The sequence below is a fragment of the Salmo salar genome, chromosome ssa11, assembly GCF_905237065.1.
Source record: "Salmo salar chromosome ssa11, Ssal_v3.1, whole genome shotgun sequence".
Taxonomy (NCBI): domain Eukaryota; kingdom Metazoa; phylum Chordata; class Actinopteri; order Salmoniformes; family Salmonidae; genus Salmo; species Salmo salar.
Genome location: NC_059452.1, coordinates 60,706,962 through 60,728,842, shown reverse-complemented (window position 1 = coordinate 60,728,842; position 21,881 = coordinate 60,706,962). Strand labels below are relative to the sequence as shown.

At 39.9% G+C, this 21,881-nt stretch overlaps 1 protein-coding gene across 4 annotated transcripts in view; it reads left to right on the top strand.

Moving 5' to 3' along the window:
* LOC106562839 (protein FAM102A) overlaps positions 1-21,881 on the top strand; it is an 82,627-nt gene that overhangs the window by 1,092 nt on the left and 59,654 nt on the right. Inside the window, exon 1 of one of the 4 annotated variants that reach the window (XM_045689817.1) lies at positions 21-232. The exons of 2 other annotated variants lie outside the window; for them this stretch is intronic. The gene's annotated coding sequence lies outside the window, so the exon portion shown is untranslated. Of the gene's footprint in view, positions 1-20; positions 233-21,881 lie in introns of those variants that run through there. One more of the 4 variants, XM_045689816.1, reaches the window with a different exon arrangement.

Sequence of the window (21,881 nt, the reverse complement as noted above, 5' to 3'; positions counted from 1 at the left end):
TTGCTAGCCTGGGTACCAGTCTGTTTTACATAACAATTATGTAAGGGGTTTGCAAGAAAGCAGGAACAGGCTGGCACCCAGGCTAGGCTGTTGCCTGAATGTCCTGAAAGCTTGATTTGATCAATGTAGGTTGGCACAAGAGTTTTATCAATGTAGCCACAAGAAGGATTAGCCTGAGTAGGCCTACACAACAGATGGCAAGTGGAGCACACCTACCGGTATTATAAGCAAGGTCAGTTTTCTAAACATAATATATGTTTCTTTAAGAGAATAATAGGATCTCGAGAATAATAGGATCTTGCACTCTGTGAATTGGCTACTTGGATCCCTGCCAAAAGTTGCAACAAATGTAATAACAATTTTATGTTTAGGTTTTGTGCATTATATTTGTTGCTTTTTGCAGATTTGTCACTCTGCCTGTTTTTTAAAAATCATTTTCCTGTGTCCAGACACCAAATAATAATTCTAGCAGTTTGTTTAATGGAATGATATAGGGATATCTCCATATTATCCATTTTGGCAACAATGATTTTCCAAGACATTTATGTATAAGTAGGCCTACTTGCAGGTAGGTAAATGGCACAGATGTTTAAATTGTATTGCGTCAAATTGCTTGCTGTGATTGTGTGTGAGTGCTCCTATCGTTTCCCTGTCACACTCAGCGCTCCAAGTTGGCAGACAGTGGTGGTGGCAGTGACCTTTCCAAGCAATTATTTCCCTAATAAATTGTTTTGAGTTAAATATCAAATGTAGACTGACAAGGTGGAAACAAGTGCTTTTGTAGACAGTTATCCTTCATAGGCTTGGTTCATTTCAATGAATTGCATTCCTACACTCATCTTACACCATCTGGGAGTCTCCATTTGTAATTGTATGTTTATATCTCAGCATGGGGGATATGTTCAGGCATGGGGAAAATGTGGAAATCCATGGATGCCTCTAGTACTCCAAAGCAAAACAGTCCTTCTCATAACAGTTGTAATCCTCCTAGAGCTGTATGTCCGCCAGACAGGGTGGCCTACATGTTAATCGATCTATAGTAGCGGTCTGTTAAGTGGTGCCCTGCCCCACCGTCTACCAAAAATGATCAGCAGCACCCCACCCCCCACCCACCAGTGTGTAGCATCCCCTGTATTTACTCTAACGTAACCCCTTTACTATATTCCTGCACTAGTCCACTTACTCTAACCCTTCACGTTAGCGCAGGACTAGCCCTAGTCTATTTACACTAGGCTACAGCCCTAGTTCTCTGCTACAGTTGTTTTTCTCCTTTCCCCTCTCATCACGTTTTGGGTAATGATCTCATCCACTATCTCCCTGGAATTACTGTCTTTGATTAAGACACCAGGGTCTAGTTAGCCTCTGCAGAGAGAGAGAGGGGGAGATCTGTCAGGGTATTATGCAGATTTATACAACGGGTGGGTCTAATCCTGAATGCTGACTGATTAAAACTGCATTCCAGCCGGTGTCTATTCCACAAGTTACCACCAGCTAAATCTATGGCGTTAAAATGCATATTTACTCTGTTCCATCTGACTGCACAATCCACTATCTCATCAGCCCAGCCAGGCAATTTATAAACTTGATCTCCACTATAAAAAGCATCTAGAAATTATCTCACATTTCTTTTAGACTTACATTTAGTTATCAACAGCAGAGATTTGTATAAACCTTACTGTCTGTCTCTCCGACATTTGCAACATTGTTTCAATATTAAAATTTGATTTTCAGTTGTCCCATAGTAATGAACGCATCATTTTTACTGATATATATACAAAGAAATGTCATTTGAAAAAAGGTCAAACGAAACGAAGTACAGCTAGTTTGCAGTCTTTCCAGCTTCTGTTTGAAGTGATTGTGTTAGCTGTGTTGTTGGCTAGCTCCTCTGAACAACAGTGTCCTGAAGAGTGAGCACATTTTCTATGCCAGGCTAAATTGTGCCTCATTAGCTCATCCTTATGGATGTATTGAAATAAATGTCAGTAGAAAACAGCTTAAGCAAATGCTGCTACTTTGTTTTTATTCTGGCTGCACTGTTTGACGTGACTGTAAATTAGCCATAGTTGGCTGGGTGGGCCTTTGCCTTGCTTAATGGAGAGAACTCTGTTGTCAAAGCACTTCATTTAATATTGTCAGGGTGTAGGGTTTGAAATAGTGGATTAGATAAATGGCTAGATTCTACAGTGCTGGCCAACATTATTGTCATCCCCAGGGACTGTGCTACAAGGGTTGTTGTTACATCTCTCATTCTCGTGCTTATGTTGCTTGTATGAAAGGGCCTGAATTGAAAAAGAGACATTGATTTGTGTCTAAACTCTGGAAGAGACTGAGTTGGCAACTTTGACGAGACATTGCTGTAATGTCGACAAGGCAACACTGAATCAAAGGACTCTGACCTAACGTTGCTACTCTTGGATTGTCAGCTCTGCAAACCAACCAACCAGATTTCTAGTTTGGGTGCAAACTGTAAATATGTCAAAGCACCTAACCACCACGTACGTATACAGTAGATACATAAGTCAAAGTATGATGTATTAGTAGTTGTAGAAGTCTTAGTGTCATTATTGACATCCTTGACTTTATGGACTCTGCAAAGTAAAACAAAATATTTGTTGACAGTAACGAAGGTCAGGTGGACTCTCAGTACTAGACAGCTGTTTCACCGTATGCCACTACTACCGACCTAGTGTGTGTAGCCCAGTGGTTCCCAACCTTTTTTCTTACTGTACCACCAACTGAATTTTACTCTACCAAGAGAACCCCTGAAGTTCCCCCTCATGTGCATTTTACCAGTAAGCCTATTGTTTCATGGGTCTTCTCAAGTACCCCCTGTGGATAGGCCAAGTACCCCCAGGCATCCTACTGGTTGGGAACCACTGGTTTAGCCTAACCTTTTAAGCTCTCTGACACACAGACATGTGTCCATTGGCTGTCCTGTTGTAGTCCAGTGTGGTGGCTGGGGTTTTGAATACGGGGCATAATGCGAATAACAGTTACAGTAGAGAACTGCAATGTCCTCTGAAAGAGGAGCACACCGTCTTGTCTGGTCTATCCGTTTTGTAGTTTGAATACTGGGGAGTCAGTGACCAGAGCTTTATTGACCTATCATGCATATGCAGCAGTCATGGTTAAACACAGCCATGCATATTCCTTGTGTGCACACAGGAACTCGGAACTCAAACACACTTCTCAAACTTGGTTGTTTATCATAGGTATAGCTGTAAATGTTTATATCCTCCAAACCAGAGTTGTTGTCAATGACTGAATGTGTGTTGTGCATGTGTGGCCCACTGCACCATCTGATTAAGTGTGTATATTTGAAAAGATTTGAAGGTGGAAAATATGACCCACACAATGTGTTTTTCTCAAATAATGCAAGTCTTTTTATTATTTTTTATTTAACTAGGCAAGTCAGTTAAGAACAAATTCTTATTTACAATGACGGCCTAGGAACAATGGGTTAACTGCCTTGTTCAGGGGCAGAACGACAGATTTTTACCTTGTCAGCTCGGGGATTCAATCTAGCAACCTTTCAGTTACTGGCCCAACGCTCTAACCACTAGGCTACCTGCCGCCCCATGGCTTGTATTGCGATTTCTATCTTGAGCCTGTTGCTTTTAATAGTCTGAGAGGAGCATGTTCGTGAGTCAGTGTCTATTTCAATTTATTTGTCTGCTTCAATGGCTTTTTCCAGAACTGTGTGTGTGAGTAAGACAGTGGGCACTGCTGTTTGTCATAGTCCCGTGGTAGAATTGGCTCAATCTCCTTGTACCAGGCACTGGCAGTCCCATTGTGTGTGTGTGTGTGTGTGTGTGTGTGTGTGTGTGTGTGTGTGTGTGTGTGTGTGTGTGTGTGTGTGTGTGTGTGTGTGTGTGTGTGTGTGTGTGTGTGTGTGTGTGTGTGTGTGTGTGTGTGTGTGTACAAGGAGTAGGCTGGGAGTTATGTCATGAATGTTCCAGAACATTGCCAGTCTGTATTCAGGGACAGAGATGAGGGATAGCGACAAGTATGGAGGGAGAAATAGAGAGCGAGAAATAATGAGATGGGCAAACTGATACTGCAGACACTGTCAGACAGGTTTTTGTTTTCCAAGTCACTGCTCTCTTGCTCTCTTTCTCTTGTTCTCTGCCTCTCACAACAGTACAGTCAATAGAAGGAAGACACTAGCTCAGTGTCATTTTTTATGTGTTTTAACTAAAGTCAAATGCTTTTGTGAATATAATTTATATCTTATGCCGAAAGTACACTGCAAATATTGCCTGTGTACCGTGACTTTTGATTCACATAATAACATGACATTATTCCCCTGTCTGTTTCTCCTATGCATAGTGCATACATGATGCTTGGTGGTGCGTCAGTAGCCAATCCAGCACAGTGTCAATTGATTGAATTCAGCCTAAAGTTATTGAGTAGGACAGGGCATCTGGATATGAAGGAAACTTGTCTGAAACGTTATTTCTCTTCTATGGGCAGAGTGGAGGGACTGATTGAACTTAAAAAACTGTTTTAATTAATATTTTCATTGTGAATGATTGTCTCAGTGTTCCGCTCGACTGTTTCCAGATTCAATATAATAAGGGTATCATGGAACCAATCATCAAATTCAGAAAGCAAAACAAACTACAATACCCACTGGCTGGCACCTTCATTAATGTTTTGAGGATGGCCGAAAACCATGTGGAGTTGGGACCTTCCACTGGAGTGGCAGGGGAGGGGTGTTACAGTATTTAGCATTGGGGGAGTTAATGTTAGCCCCTGGCTCTGCTGTTAGCTCTGCTGTTATGTCACACTTTGTTCCTGACATTTACTGTGCCAAGGTCACCACACTCTGTGTCACCCTTTAGCTGGCTCTCTCCTGCTGTTCCTATGGGAAGGGCTCTCTCGCTCTTTCTCTCTTTCTCACCTTTTCTCTCTCTCAGCAGGGTTGAAAATTGTCACCCTGGTGAGACATTGGACTTTACTGTAAAAGTTGTTAAATACGTGTCAGTGGCATTGTTTACTTACATTATTATTAGGTTGTTGTAAAAAGTTGAAAGTTGTAAGAAGTGTGTGCACAAGGGGAAAAAATGACCTGTTATTTGTTTTGGAGTTGGTCATGTTTGTTGTTCCCCAGCGTGCTTGGTGATATGTTTGGGTCAAGGGGATAAGTTACCATGGAGACACCTGTGCATTGTCAGTGTCACTCCCCCGGGCCTGAAATCTCCTCTACCTCCCTCCCTTTCTTTCTTGTTCTTTCCCCTCTCTGTGTGTTTCTCTTTCTTTCACTCTCTGACCCTTGCCTCCACTCTCACAGGAAATATTTTCAGCTGAATGCTTAACTTTTTCCAGCTTGAGTGAAAAGAAATGATCCAAATCTGTGTTTTTTTTCTTAGATTTTCCCTTGTCATATAACTGGCATACATCCAAGAAAGAATAGTTCAGATTGTGTTAAATTAACACTACCATTCAAAAGTTTGGACACACATACTGATTCAAGGGTTTTTCTTTATTTTTACTATTTAATATATTGTAGAATAATAGTGAAGACATCAAACCTATGAAATAACACATATGGAATCATGCAATAACCAAAAAAGTGTAAAACAAATCAAAATATATGTTATATTTGCGATTCTTCAAAGTAGCCACCCTTTGTCTTGATGACAGCTTTGCACACTCTTGGAATTCTTCAAGTGGAGTTTTAATGTCTTCATTATTATTCTACAATGTAGAAAATAGTACAAATAAAGAAAAACCCTTGACTCAGTAGGTGTGTCCACATTTTGGACTGGTACTGTAAATCTACAGTGCACTCATATTACAAAAAAAGACCACACCAAGTCACGTATGTGATGAATGCGTTTGTTGTCTTACAAGCCATCCCTGTGGGACCTTTTGTTGCATTATGCCCCTATTCCACTTGGAAAGCACCTGAGAAATGTTCCCACCAATTAGTTAGCAATTAGTTGTGTAATTTTATAATGAGTGTTGGAAAGACCTCATGGGGTGTCTAGAAAAAGTAATTTACACAAATACCATGTACAAACATACCATGAGTAATCTTTTTAATGAACTTAGTTTATTTGAGATAACAGATACTGACTTTTGACATCTTTTGAATATTTTGCATAACATTATGCGTGTGTGTGTGGGCATTTTCATCTAGAGACTTAAACAACATCTACCAGAAAAAGTATTCAGAAGTTAAGACCCCTGTCAAGTAATATCAAACATTTGTTTTGGAGAAATGATTTGCCTTCTGTAAGTTTAATAAACATTGCCTTGTGCCTTGTAATTCCGTTACTAATTTCTCTCCCTCATGAGGAGGGAAGATAATGAGTGTTAACAGAAGTAACAACTCACTGGCCACAGATGTCATTTCAATGTCTAGTTTTGATTTACATTTGTTTGAGTTGTCAACTAATGTGAAGTTAACGAAAAAATGTCACCATGTCATTGGATTTAGGTTAAAAGCTGGTTAAAAAAATAACATTTCTGTACATTGATGACAAATCCAATGAGTTTTCCACATTAATTCAAGGTACTCACATTGCATTTTTTTGTTGGAATGAAGTCAAAACTAGGTAGCTTGTTTGAGATAGGCTATTGGCATGAGTGCGTCGGCTATCATCGGTGAGTAGCCTAGGCTTCATCTTCATCATTGGGTGAGTCAGTGCCACTGGAATGTTTATTTAGTAGCCTACTGTAGCCTATAATATATATTTCTTCCTAACCATCTGCGTGTCTCTTCATTGGCCTGGGCTATTGTTTGCATTCAAGAACAGGTCGTTTTTACTGATCTCTGTTTGTCAGAGTAGCCACTTATTTCAGTAGCTTGTGTGGTATTAAAGATTCTGCTAATGCCTTCTGTCATGTAAATGGTGTAGAATTGTATGAAATTCATTCATAAAAGCCAACAAAACGTTTATTTTTATTCCTTATTTTTTGGGGGAACATAAAAGACTGTAAAAACACCAGTAAATCAACTCCAAGTGATTTTAATTTTGGAACTCTGTTCCAAAGTAGTCCCATGGATAATAGAGAGATATACTGTATGTGATCGTATACAAATGTATGCAATGTTTGAAATGATTATGTTTTGGTCAAATTATTTTTATGTTTGGGCTTGTTGTAGTCAAATAGTAGTCTTGAAGTTATTTGTAATTATGTTCCGGTCCGCTGACCATCCGCTCAAGAAAAAATCGTCCCACGGCTGAATCTAGTTGATGATCCATGCACTACACTAATGCCATTAAAGATGCACGCAATGCTTTATTAGAATACCTCTCCTCTTCCTACCTCTCCATGCCGCTTTCCACACAGACCAAGCCCCACACCCTGTCACTCAAGGAGCGCATTTGTTGTTCCTCGTCAAGATCACTTGTGTTCAGTCTGCATGGTCAATGCATGGTATTCCAGCATGACAATGACCCAAAACACACGGCCAAGGCAACAAAGGAGTGGCTCAAGAAGAAGCACATTAAGGTCCTGGAGTGGCCTAGCCAGTCTCCAGACCTTAATCCCATAGAAAATCTGTGGAGGGAGCTGAAGGTTCGAGTTGCCAAACGTCAGCCTTGAAACCTTAATGACTTGGAGAAGATCTGCAAAGAGGAGTGGGAGAAAATCCCTCCTGAGATGTGTGCAAACCTGGTGGCCAACTACAAGAAACGTCTGACCTCTGTGATTGCCAACAAGGGTTTTGCCACCAAGTACTAAGTCATGTTTTGCAGAGGGGTCAAATACTTATTTCCCTCATTAAAATGCTAATCATTTTATAACATTTTTGACATGCGTTTTTCTGGATTTTTTTGTTGTTATTCTGTCTCTCACTGTTCAAATAAACCTACCATTAAAATTATAGACTGATCCTTTCTTTATCAGTGGGCAAATGTACAAAATCAGCAGGGGATCAAATACTTTCCCCCCCCACTGTAAGTGGAAAGGGGGATGAGAACAGGGGGAGAGTAGAGGAGGGGATATTTACATCAGCTCTGAAGGGGATCTAAGGGAGGAGGGAATGCATCGCATTTTCTTCATCTGGCAACAATTGTTGGTATAACTGCACACACACACATTGTTTTCAGTTCAGTGGTGTAGTGTAGTGACTTCTCTGCGTTATCTCTACTGACCAGTGTTGTTCAATACCTTATTGATCAGTCTTGAGTCTTGTGATCCTTTGAGAGACACATTATTGTGTCTTTCACCTTTCTGATGCTCAGTCACTAATGCACAAACATAATGATTGGCCTTAGACTTTTGATTCCAGTGACCCTCTGGAAACAGTTTTTCTGGGTGTGAACTAGTGCTGGAATTGCCAGGGACCTCACGATACAATATTATCACGATACTTAGGTGCCGATACAATGTGTATTGCGATACTCACAATTATATTGGTAACGCGATTCGATACTGTGATTTTATTGCGATTTGATGTTCCAAACATATTGCACAACATATGTCTGCTGGAGAGGGACAAGAAAGATCATTCATGGAAATAAAAGTGCTGAAAACAAATTGGCTCCCTATTTAAAAAGAAGATGGAAAACAAGCTATGTTGGAAAAATACTGGAGTTTGGTGCCGGTATAGCCAACAAATGCAAAAATAATATTGCGATATTGTCAAAACAATACAATATATTGTCAAAAAGTATTTCCCTGTATGTAACTGTATCGATTTTTCCGCCCATCACTAGTATGTACCTCCCTCCATCTTTCCCAGCGTCAAGAAGGAGGGTAGTGCCGGTGCCCCAGGAACTTTAGGAGGGGTTGAAGAAGATGAAAGGGTCGTCACGCCATCCACAGGACAGAAAAGAGGAAGAGATGAAACGTGTTAGAATATACCCAAAAAGGAAGGAAGTAGGAACGATTAAATTATAGACATCAAAGTGTGTGTTTGTGCGTGGTTAGTAGCTACTGTTGGGTGGCAATTCAACTATATTTTGGTACTCCATGTCTTCGCCCCAGTCTTTAAATAGTTGGTCTTAACCTTAACTGCCATTCACATACACACAGACATACACACAGTCATACACACAGACACACACACACACACACACACACACACACACACACACACACACACACACACACACACACACACACACACACACACACACACACACACACACACACACACACACACACACACACACACACACACAAAAGTCAAGTGTAAATTGAGTCTAAAGTGAAGGTCCTAAGACCGTACCCAGCTAGCACCTAACGTTCTGAGAACCATATGTTTCTTAGTGCTTGGTGAGAGCGTGGCTGTCCTATAGTTATTTTGCATACAACCTTCCCACACCGTTCTGGGAATGGTGCAGGATAGTTGCTTAGCTTTGGAACATTCTAAGCAAATTTAAGTAACTTGACAAAATAACGTTATTTTCTTGGTATTTCATTACTTTAAGAGAACATTTCCTAAAAGTAAAAATATGGTGACATTTAATTACATTTTTGGTAATATTCTAGGAACATTCTCCAACTGGTTTGACATTGACATGTTCTCAATTAGTTCAGAGAACTTTATGTGGGAATTTTAATACTTCAGCATAACTAAAGTTCCCTTCAGGTTTCCTCCTGGTTCTATTTAAAGTCATGTTCTCAAATTGTTCAGAGAACATTAAGAAACAATGTCCTTCTGTAGGAATTTCAGTACTTCAGCATAACTAAAGTTCCCTACAGGTTTCCTCCTGGTTCTATTTAAAGTGATGTTCTCAGCTCCGAGAATGTTAAGAAACAATGTTCTTCTGTGGGAATTACAGTACTTCAGCATAAAGTTTTCTGCAGGTTTCCTCATGATTTTATTTAAAGTCATGTTCTCAGAACATTAATACACTTTCCATAAAAACCACAAGAAAACATTGGTAATGTTCAAAGATTGTTCTAAGAATGTTATTTACAAACACATACATTCCTTTCTCAGCATCTACAAAACTCTCTTTATCCTCTTTCATGTTAAGTGTGTAGGCTGCGCACACTAATTGGCCACACTTGATCTTAATGAGTGTGTGTTTCCTTTGAACGGGGGTCTATTTGAATAGACTAAAATGAACAGCTTTGTATGAGTTTAAAAAAAACATGTCATGGTAGCTCCATCCTGGAGGCGCAGTGGATTAATTTCATGGATATACAACAGAAAATCATCGGTTTGAATTTCACTGACGCCGAGCCACACACAATATAAAATAAATGTGTTTGCATGATTAATGCCAAAGCAAATTGATTTCCTTGTGTCCTATCTGTGCTTGGAGTTCTAAACAGTTAACCTTGCAGTCTAATTGAAACATGAATTAAAACTTGTAGGGAACCATAGTAAAACGTCCTCAGAACCTCCTTGCAACCTAAACATTTAAATTCCCAGAATAGGAGAAATTTTACTTCTGTTCACAGAACATTTAAAAAAAAACGTTTTTCAAGTTTAACCTTTTACTGCAGTGGGCTAATTCAGGGCCACACAGAGTGATTCTTGGTAGTCTTAAACAAATCTACTTTGAAACAAAAGTATACACCTCACACACATGGTTATGGACTTAAAAAAATAAGACACCTGGACCATGTCAGATATATAGTTGAAATGTATTCAATTTTGAGATTGCATCCCAATATTACACTTTATATACATCACAGAAGACTGAAATATAACAAAACTGATTTACATAGAAACACCGGATTTTCATCATTTCTTTTTAATTAATCTTCATTAATTATGAAAGATAAGAACCAAAGGGAAACATAAAAATGCACATACCCACGACTTCCAAGGAACCATATATGCTAGTAGGGTAGTGTGAGGTGGCAGGCTATTTATTAAGCAAGATTGTAGAGCTGGGCGATATGGACCAACATTCATATTGCGATAAATTGCCTGATTTGATGCGATAACGATAAATAGAATGATACGTTTATCATTAATGTACACCAGTTTTTTAAAATTCTCCTTTAAACTTCTAGTAGTTTGATGGTTGTAGCCATCAATTGTCCCATTAACAATCACCCATATTAGCAAACTTATTTAATTTCAAACTCTAGTTTAGGCTACTTATCGTAATGAATGATATCAGCAAAATGCCGGCGATAAGTGATCGGTATGGTCGGTGTCGATAATTTTCGGTTTATCGTCCCAGCTCTACCCTAGTGCACTAAAGAGGCTAAAGTGTGTTGTAGTGAACAGGTGTGTGTGTATGTTTGAGTCTGTGATTCTGAGGCTACTATGATTGTCAAGCAAGTTGATTACCTCATCATTATCTCACCATTGCTCATTGCTGACGGGGATCCATACCGTATGTGCCATGGTTTGCAATATGAAAGCTCAGTTATGTCCACAGACTTTCTTTTCCACTTCTCTCTTGCTCTCTCTTCTCTTCTTTTCTCTCTCCATGAGTGCTGAAGGAAGCAGCATTGGCCATTTGGGGGGGCAGAAGAAAGGGAAAGACTGATAAAGTTGGAGTGGTGGAGAGGAGAGCTCAATCTAGTAGTGTTCAACTAAGAAGTAGGTGAAACGAAGCCACCGGGGAGTGAGAGAGAGGGTGGAGATGAAGAATGAGCAATCGCTTCAAACACACAGTCATTCCCCTATACGCTCACACACACAACAGTAACACATACACAACAGCACACTCTTAGCGCACACAAAAACATATCACAAAAACTCAGTGTTTCCCTCAGAGCAACCTTATGGCAACCTCATTTGATTCGCTCCACTCCTAAGTGAATCCATTCTCTCAGAATGTGAGGAGTTACTGTGTGCTTCCCTGCCGTCCTTTGCCTTTAGGCCTATATTAGCTGAGTCAACATGGCTTCATGGCTTCTCCCTGTCTGTTCTGTTGTTTAGTCTGGGACTTCTCAGGTTCTGAGGTATTGGAGGTTCCCTGTTGTCTCCCAGCTGCTCTGCCTCAGCCCTCATTCCTCCTCAGAGTTATTGCCCCTTCCAGAAACTACCCCTACCCTCTCCCCCTGAGGCACTTCATGCATGTCTGAAAGGAATAGGACTAGGGGCTTGAAGCCCAAAAACCTACACCCAGGAACTTCAGCCTAGAAGTCAGACCAACAACTAGGTCTGGTTACTAATCAATTTGGTATTACAGTAGATCCACCTTGCCCTTGGCTAAGCTAGGTGGAAAGTTTGCTGTAGTGCTTATACCTAAAAAGTCTACATGAAGTCTTTAGGGAACAGGAACTAGGTGTTGTTACTGGACAGGGCCTTTGTCTGCGCTCTGCTGGCTTCACTCAGTCACGGTTCGGTTCAAAGGTCAGAGGTGAAGGGGTGAGGTGGTCAACCAGTCTGTGTCCAGTCTGTGTCCCGTTGCACTAGGAAGGTGGGAATGTCTACATGTGGGTATGTCCAGTCTCTGTGTGTGGGAATGTGCAGTGTTTGTGTTTTTTTGTGTCTGTCGTTATGATGACTTGGAGAATTCCACAAGGCTGGCCTCGCTCTTTCCCTTTACTGCTCTGTTATCCCTCTCCCTGTCTACTCCTTTCTCTTGACTGCATAAACACACACTCCCATTCACCTAGGAAGTGCCAAGCTATCAGCTCTCTGTCGACACCACTCTTTTTTTACATTCAGCCTACTGAAGCTACACTGGAGGTATTTACCCACTGGGAACAAACTGGTTAAATTAACATTTTTTCAACGTAATTTGTCAACGTATTGTGACGTGGAATCTATGTGGAAAATACATTGGATTAGTAAAAATTCATAAATGTTAAAAAAAATGTTTGAGGGTGAAATTTCAACCACGGGATTATGTTATCATGGTAACCAATTTTCAACATAGACAAACCGTTTAAAATATGTTGAATTTGTACCTTGAAACAACGTCAGATCTTCCATGTAATATGCACTATAAGAAAATAAACAAAAGGCTGGTCAGCATCTCCTACTGGAGAGTTGATCTATCTACAGCACCTCCTACTGGAGAGTTGATCTATCTACAGCTATCCCTTTGGTCTCCCATCCAGGGTTCTAACCAAGCCAGCTTTGATATTTGCCACTGCCTCTTACCAATGTGCTATCGTGAGAATGATTTTTGAGAAATCTCCACTTAATAGATTAATTCCCACTGGGCACAAACATCAATGTCTAGTTCTGATTTTCATTTGGTTGAGTTGTCAACTAAAGTGAATTCAACAAAAAATGTCAACATGTCATTGGATTTAGGTTAAAATTGCAATGAAAAAAAATACAAAATTGCCATACGTTGATGACTTTTTGCAAATACAATTATCCACGTTGATTCAATGTCATCACATAGATTTTTTTGTTGTTAAAATGACATGGAAACAATGTTGATTCAACCAGTTTTTTCCCAGTGGGCTGTTGCTATTGAAGTCATTCCAAATGGTAGGTTTAACAGAGAAAATGAAATGTAACCATACTTTATCAATTATATATCATCAATGATGCAATTTAGGCCTAAATAGCATTTGGGAAGTCATGGACAGCTATTGTTTAAATTCAACGCAGGATTCAACTAAACATAGACAATGCAAATGGAATCTATAAGTTAATAAAACATATGTTCGATTCACATCTCCATTAAAATGAAAGAATATGACTAAATCAAATCAAACTGTATTTAAAGTGCATTTAAAGTTTGATTTGATTTAGTCCTATTCTTTAACTTCGTTTTTTTGGTTGAAATGGAGATGTGAATTCAACATATAAATTATGAATTTGTTGACAAACTAGAATTAAAGCCACACTCAGTGGCACAGATGGAACTATCCAAGCAGAAGAAGCTGTAATGGGCGTCATATAGAGGAGACCAAGGCGCAGCGTGTTGAGTGCTCATCGTTATATTTTAATGAAAACGAACACTAGACAAAATAAACCAAATGACAGCCAACAATTCCGTCAGGTTATACAAACTAAACAGAAAGCAACTACCCACGAAAACCAAGTGGGAAAAGGCTGCCTAAGTATGGCTTCCAATCAGAGACAACGATAGACAGCTGCCTCTGATTGGAAACCATTCCCGGCCAAAACATAGAAACACAAACATAGAATGCCCACCCCCTATCACACCCTGACCTAACTAAACAGAGAAAAAACAGCTCTCTTAGGTCAGGGCGTGACAGAAGCAGCCTCCTTCAAATGTTGATATTTGGTTACGTTGACAACCAAACACAATTCAATATCACTTTTGTAATACAGTAAATAGCCTATTAACCTTTTCACGTGTGAGTTCCAAATATCTCTAACGGTCGCCCCAGCGTGAGTTTTTTTATGCGTGTGATGTCAGAATGCACTCACTGTTACAAAATGTGATTATTACACCACAGAACAGTTAACCCACGGTGCCCTCAAACCGAGACACATGCTGCCTGCTAATTATCTATAGGCTATATTTGAACTTGGCAAGTTTAACAAGTTTTTTTTCTAACAACAGTTTGAAATGAGATGTGTTCCACCTCCTCATTAATTCACAAAGAAGTTACCCATTTCACTGTTGCGGACAATTTATGTTTGAGGCTTTACCAAACTGGAAAAACTTCTCTCTTCAATGAGAGCCCAAGCACCTCCCCAGTGTTTCCCCAGATCAAGTATGCAGACATTTGCACAGTCTAGCACAAACCTTTCCCCCCTGGCACATTTTCTGGCTGGTGCTCGCATTGCCTTCATTGTTTTGCTTACAAATAATAACTGTGGACATGTGTGCGTTCCAATCAAAGTAAGTGCCTTATTTTCTGTATATCGCGTTGTCATTTCTACTGTAGCATACAGTATGTATGTATGTATGTATGTATGGAGCGTAACGTATTTACTGTTTTATTCACGTTTTCAAGTACTGGTGACAAATCATGCATTCTGATTCTTGCATAGATTGTAATGGACACATACTGTATGATGTGTGTAAAATATTTTTTTAAAGGTTGTACTGATTATGACGCGCTAATGCTAAGCTATTTTCCAGTGTGTGGTGCCATGTTTGTTGACATTATAACAATGCATTCTGGGTTTCACGTAAACATCTGTCAGATCAAAGATGTTATAACAAAATGAGGTGAGGGATGGTTCACTCATCTTTTGAGTAAACTTACGGAAGTGAATAAAGGGAAGTGAATGATGGTAGACGACACACCCCCTTCAACATGCAGACTGCAAACAGACCAAACTCATCTTGTCTCCTCTTCTTATCTTTGGTTGACCCAAAAAAACAAACATGGCGGCATGCACAAACTACCCATCGTCTGATTTTTGTAAAAAAATAAAATAATAAATTATTTAGATCAATGGTGATGTGATAAATTGTAAATAGTCTTTTCTATTAGCTAATTCATATTATTGTTTCTGTCAGCCTAGAGTTAGCTAAATATGACCGCTTGTGTTAGGTCAATCTTTCCTCAGCAATAGGACTAATGTAGCCTACATTTTCCAGTTTGGATGATTGTGTTATGGTGTCACCGCTTCTGTGAATGTCTGAACATTGCATCCAAAAATAAACTGGTCACATTTAGGACATAATGTTGTAAGGACTGTGTTTGTGCTAAACGTTTCTGTGAAAAAAACTGTGTGGCCAGCTGGAACGCTGACTGTTGTGTCAATTGAAACTGGACGTTCTAAATAAGTGTTCTAATCACACCAGTTTGAGCGTACGCTGCAGGGACCACTAGAATGATCACACCCGTGTGTTGGTAGCAAGATTCCTGTCTCCATCTCAACCAATAATAAAAGATAAAGAATAGGATTAAGCCAGTGTCTCAGATGGAACTATCCAAGTAGTAGATACATCTACTTTAAATGTTGATATTTGATTGCGTTGTCAACCAAACACAATTCAATATTACTTTTGTGATACAGTAAATAGCCTAAAGTTAGGGCTATCTTACAAACTAATGTAACAGTAATTATTCAACTTTAAAATCAACAACACATCCATGGTCACATTTTGAGGTTACTGTAACAGTAAATGTCTTCTTATCTAATCATAGAAAGCGTGCATGTTCATGTTCAAAGGGCACGACAACGCCTTTTCCCCCTCATGAGACTGAAAAGATTTGGCATGGGTCCCCAGATCCTTCTACAGTTGCACCATCAAGAGCATCCTGACATCCTGAGCATCCTGAACTGCTTGGCACCCGACCGTATGGCGCTACAGAGGGTAGTGCGTATAGCCCAGTACATCACTGGGGCCAAGCTTCCTGCCATCCAAGACCTATATACTAGGTAGTGTCACAGGAAGGCTCAATAAATTGTCAAAGACTTCAGTCACCCAAGTCATAGACTGTTCTTCCTGCTACTGCACGGCAAATGGTACCAGAGCGCCAAGTCTAGGTCCAAAAGGCTCCTTAACAGCTTCTACCCCCTAGCCATAAGACTGCTGAACAATCATACCAGTACCCACTGTATATAGCCTCATTATTGTTATTTTATTGTGTTACTTTTTATTTTCTATTTAATTTTTTACTATAGTTTATTTATTGAACTGTGTTGTTGGTTAAGGGCTTGTAAGTAAGCATTTCACAGTAAGGTTCGGCACATGTGACAAAGAACATTTTATTTTATTTGAAAGGTTGTAGGGCTATAGAGATCTTCACAATTGCTATAATAATCTGCGCAGAATCTCGAACGGTATTGATCACTTGTACGTCGTTCTCTAATAATCTCAATTGCAACCTGGGTCATTTGGCTGTGCTAGATGAAGCACAGAGATAACACATTAAGTTGTTGTGTAAATAAACAAAAGATCTGCAGTTGCATTTTCATTTGAACTTTGTTGTGGTTTTAAATGGTTGAAAGTGCAGTGATACCACATTTAGGTGACAACTATCTGATATTGGTTTTACATTGGAATTTGTTTGTGCTTTTAGATGGTTGAAAACATAGTGATAACACATTAACAATTTGAGTGGGTGAAAATAGGTTGTAATCTCATTGATCAACATATCAACCAAATATTACCTAATTATTCACATTGAAATTACATGGTGTGCTCAGTGGGTAGTCTCTAGCATTTACGCTCTAGGAATGTCTGTATATGTATGTGTTATGTAACACAAAACATTGTCTAAGTGTTTGTTAAACATTGTCAAAGCATTTGTAAAGCGTTTTCTAATCGTTGTTTAAGTGGTGTCTAAGTTTGTTCTCTATGGGTCTGTCAAACTGACACAGTAAAGTTTTTTTAACTGTTAGGGGAGAGGGATATGGACTCTGCCTACGGAGCAGTTTACACAGCTTCTGGGAAATGGGAATTGGGCTCCTCCTCCACTAGAGAGTGTGGACGGACGGGCTCTTCAACTACCCAAGCTGACTGTCTGGCACACTTGCCTTATGTCCCCAGGACAGAGTTTAGTTAATAAACAGACTGCCTCCCAATTTAGACAATCTTAAATTGTAAAAAAAAAAGAGACAAAGAACATTCTAAGTAACTATAACCATTAGCTTATACTCCCATTTCTTTCAACTCTGTGAACCTTTGTGTTCACTCTTTTAGTGAGGCCCTTGTCATCTTTCTCTTTGTCTCTCCTGCTCTTTCCATTTCCTCCCTTCAGTGGCTCTGAGATATCTCTGTCTCTTGATCTTTTTCAATCTTCTGTTTACTTAAACACTTAGAGCCACACTCTGTTCTGCCACTTTGGACAATTCTCCTCTCCAATTCAGTTAGAACCAGCACACTCCGATTCCAATCCCTGGGTTTATCTTTATTTTCTTCATTTATCTTATTTAACCTTTATTTAACTAGCCAAGTCAGTTAAGAACAAATTCTTATTTACAATGACAGCCTACCGGGGAACAGTGGGTTAACTGCCTTGTACAGGGGCAGAACATCATATCTTTACCTTGTCAGCTCAGGGGTTCGATCAAGCAACCTTTCGGTTACTGGCCTTACGCTCTAACCACTACCTGCCACCCCCAAGAATGGCAAAAAGTATAATTATTCAAGTGAACACAATCCCTCCCTCTTTACTCTAGCTAGAGATATCTCAATAACAACGATATGGGTCAATTCTAAATTAAATTCAGGAAATTAAATGAAATTGAACCACTGGCACACCATCACAGGTCCTATGATGATTAGATTACACAAGTGGAATAAGGTCAAATACATACCGTAGGGTTATAATGAACTTACCCTAGTATTATATTTTCTCTTTATTCCCACACTCTCTATCTCTACTGTCTCCGTTTTTCTGTGTGTGTGTGTGTGTGTGTGTGTGTGTGTGTGTGTGTGTGTGTCCTCTTCCTTCCTAGCGCCCAGGCTGGGATCTATTGGAGTGTATCTCTAATGAAGTAATCAATCATCCACGTGGGTTGTTCTGCTCTGTCGTCCTGTGTGTGTGTGTGTGTGTGTGTGTGTGTGTGTGTGTGTGTGTGTGTGTGTGTGTGTGTGTGTGTGTGTGTGTGTGTGTGTGTGTGTGTGTGTGTGTGTGTGTGTGTGTGTGTGTGTGTCTCTCGAGGATCACAAAAGGTTAATGAAGGGACTACTGGGAGGCAGGGAGGCTTTGAAAGAAAATACATCAGCACCACAAAGGACACACAGGCATTTTCTGTAACGGTCTTCCAATTCACCCTTCACCCTGGTTCTAACTGTTCTGTGTCTGATGTCATCCATTGCCATCACTGTAAAACTATATAGCACCAGAGGTTGGAGTTACAGTATGACCTAGCCTACATTATGCAAATGTCATGTGCTCCTAGGACCATGTCTTGGTCTATAAAGGCCAGTTTGCCTGACCAACTCTGGGAAGAGAACAAGACACCCACAACTAGGACTGTTACGGTGACCGTATTACCACCACACCGGCGGTCACGAGTCATGATCGCAGTCAAATTCCACATGACCCCTTAGTCACAGTAACAAGGCATCTCCAAAACTGCACTCTGATGCTGCTGATGGTCATTAGTAACCTACCAAACTTGCTAACTGCCTAGTACTCTATTGTCCCTCTAATCACTAAAAAAATCAATACAAGTGCAATCGAAAATCAAATCAAACACCTCATGAGAGCCCATGAGCTCATGTTGCGCAACATTTCTATAGGCTATACAATTGCGTAAGAAAACCGAGTGATGGCCTCTATTGAAAAAAGGAGAATCCCATCAGGCCTACTATATTTATTTCTCAACTTTCCAAATATGAACTTTTTTGGGATAGGGGGCAGCATTCGGAATTTTGGATGAAAAACGTGCCCAAAGTAAACTGCCTGCTACTCAGGCCCAGAAGCTAGGATATGCATATAATTGGGAGATCTGGATAGAAAACACTCTAAAGTTTCCAAAACTGTTCAAATAATGTCTGTGAGTATAACAGAACTGATATGGCAGGCGAAAACCTGAGGAAAATCCATCCAGGAAATTCTATTATTTTGAAATGGCTGTTTTTCCATTGAAAGCCTATCCACCATACAAAGACGTATGACCCAGTTCACGATCCCTATGGCTTCCACTACATGTGGCCAGTCTTTAGGCATTGTTTCAGGCTTTTACTCTGAAAAAGGAGGGAGAAACACCACTTTCAATGAGAGGACAGTGGAAATGTCCAGATATGAGTCCTGCGCATGACCGGGAGCACGCCTTTCTTGTTTCTCCTTTTCTATTGACGAAGCTATTGTCTGGTTGAAATCTGATCGATTATTTATGACAAAAACAACCTGAGGATTGATTATAAACATCATTTGACATGTTTCTACGAACGTTTATGGTACTTTTTTGATTTTTCGTCTTCCTGCTGTTCCAATGAATTACTGAACAAAACGCACCAACAAAACGAAGGTTTTTGGACATAAAGAGGGACTTTATCAAACAAAACGAACATTTATTGTGTAACATGGAGTCTTGGGAGTGCAACCATATGAAGATCTTCAAAGGTAAGTGACACATTTTATTGCTATTTCTGACTTTTGTTACTCCTCTATTTGGCTGGTTACTGTTTGTAATGTTTTGTGTGCTGGGCGTTGTCCTCAGATAATCGCATGGTTTGCTTTCGCCGTAAAGCCTTTTTGAAATCTGACATGGCGGCTGGATTAACAACAAGATAAGCTTTATTTTGATGTATTGCACTTGTGATTTTATGAAAGTTAAATATTTATAGTAATTTAATTTGAATTTGGCGCTCTGCAATTTCACCGGATGTTGTCGAGGTAGCGTCCCACTGTTCCATTAGAAGTTTTAAACACATTGCTTCGCTTTACAACAGGAGTATGGCCTACCTGGCTGGCATGAAAATAAACCATGGGAAAAGTGTCCTCCATTCGCTACTTGAGTGCATAGATGACATGGTTTCCCCCCCCTGCCGCTGTTCTGAGACAGGTGCATGATAATGGTCAATTCTAAATCAAAACAAATTTCACACATGTATTATTTAGTATACAGTGTCTTCGGAAAGTATTCAGACCCCTTGACTTTTTCCACATTTTGTTACGTTACAGCCTTATTCTAAAATTGATTAAATATTTTTTCCCGTCATCAATCTACACACAATACCACATAATGACAAAGCGAAAACAGTTTTTTTTAAACATTTTTGCAAATGTATTAAAAATAAGAAAACATATTCTAAACATATTAGTATTCAGATCCTTTGCTATGAGACTCAACATTTTGCTCAGTTGCATCCTGTTTCCATTGATCATCCTTGAGATGTTTCTACAACTTGATTGGAGTCCACCTGTGCTACATTTAATTGGACATGATTTGGAAAGGCACACGCCTGTCTATATACAGTGCATTCGGAAAATATTCAGACCTCTTCACTTTTTCTACATTTTGTTACGTTACAGCCTTATTCTAAACTGAATTAAATGTTTTTCCCCTCATAAATCTAAACACAATACCCCATAATGACAAAGCAAAAACAGTTTTTTTGATTTTTTTGCTAATTTACATTAAAAAAAGATCACATTTACAGAAGTATTCAGACCCTTTTCTCAGTACTTTTTTGAAGCACCTTTGGCAGTGATTATAGCCTTGAATCTTCTTGGGTATGACGCTACAAGCTCGGCATACCTGTATTTGGGGAGTTTCTTTCATTCTTCTCTACAGATCCTCTCAAGCTCTGTCAGATTGGATGGGGAGCGTCGCTACACAGCTATTTTCAGGTCTCTCCAGAGATGTTTAATCAGGTTCAAGTCCAGGCTCTCGCTGGGCCTCTCAAGGACATTCAGAGACCTGTCCTGTTGGAAGGTGAACCTTTGCCCCAGTCTGAGGTGCTGAGTGCTCTGGAGCAGGTTTTCATCAAGGATATCTCTGTACTTTGCTCCGTTCATCTTTCCCTCCATCCTGACTAGTCTTCCAGTCCCTGCCGCTGAAAAACAGACAGCATGATGCTGCCACCACCATGCTTCACCGTAGGGATGGTATTGGCCAGGAGATGAGCGGTGCCTGGTTTCCTCCAGACGTGATGCTTTGCATTCAGGCCAAAGAGTTCAATCTTGGTTTCATCAGACCAGAGAATCTTGTTTCTCATCGTCTGAGAGTCCTTTAAGTGCCTTTTGGCAAACTCCAAACTCCATGTGCCTTTTACTCAGGAGTGGCATCTGTCTGGCCACTCTACCATAAAGGCATGATTGGTGGAGTGCTGCAGAGATGGCATGTCCTTCTGGAAGGTTCTCCCATCAACACAGAGGAACTCTGGAGCTCTGTCAGAGTGACCATCGGGTTCTTATTCAATTCCCTGACCAAGACCTGTGTAAAATAAATAATGCATTTATTGTGATGGTGTAGGCTATATTACATTGATTTAGTATACTTTTTTCAATGTAGATGTTCCAAAGGTCAGCATCATTGGCTTGTAGGCTATGTGTGGAAGCCAGGAGTTGCTAAATATATTTATGTTAATTAACGGTCAATTACTGTGAGACTGGCAGTTATTTGCTTGACAATCACCGGCTGACAAAATTTCATGTCCGCCACAGCCCTACCCACAACAACAGCCAATGACAGAATCATCCACCAATGA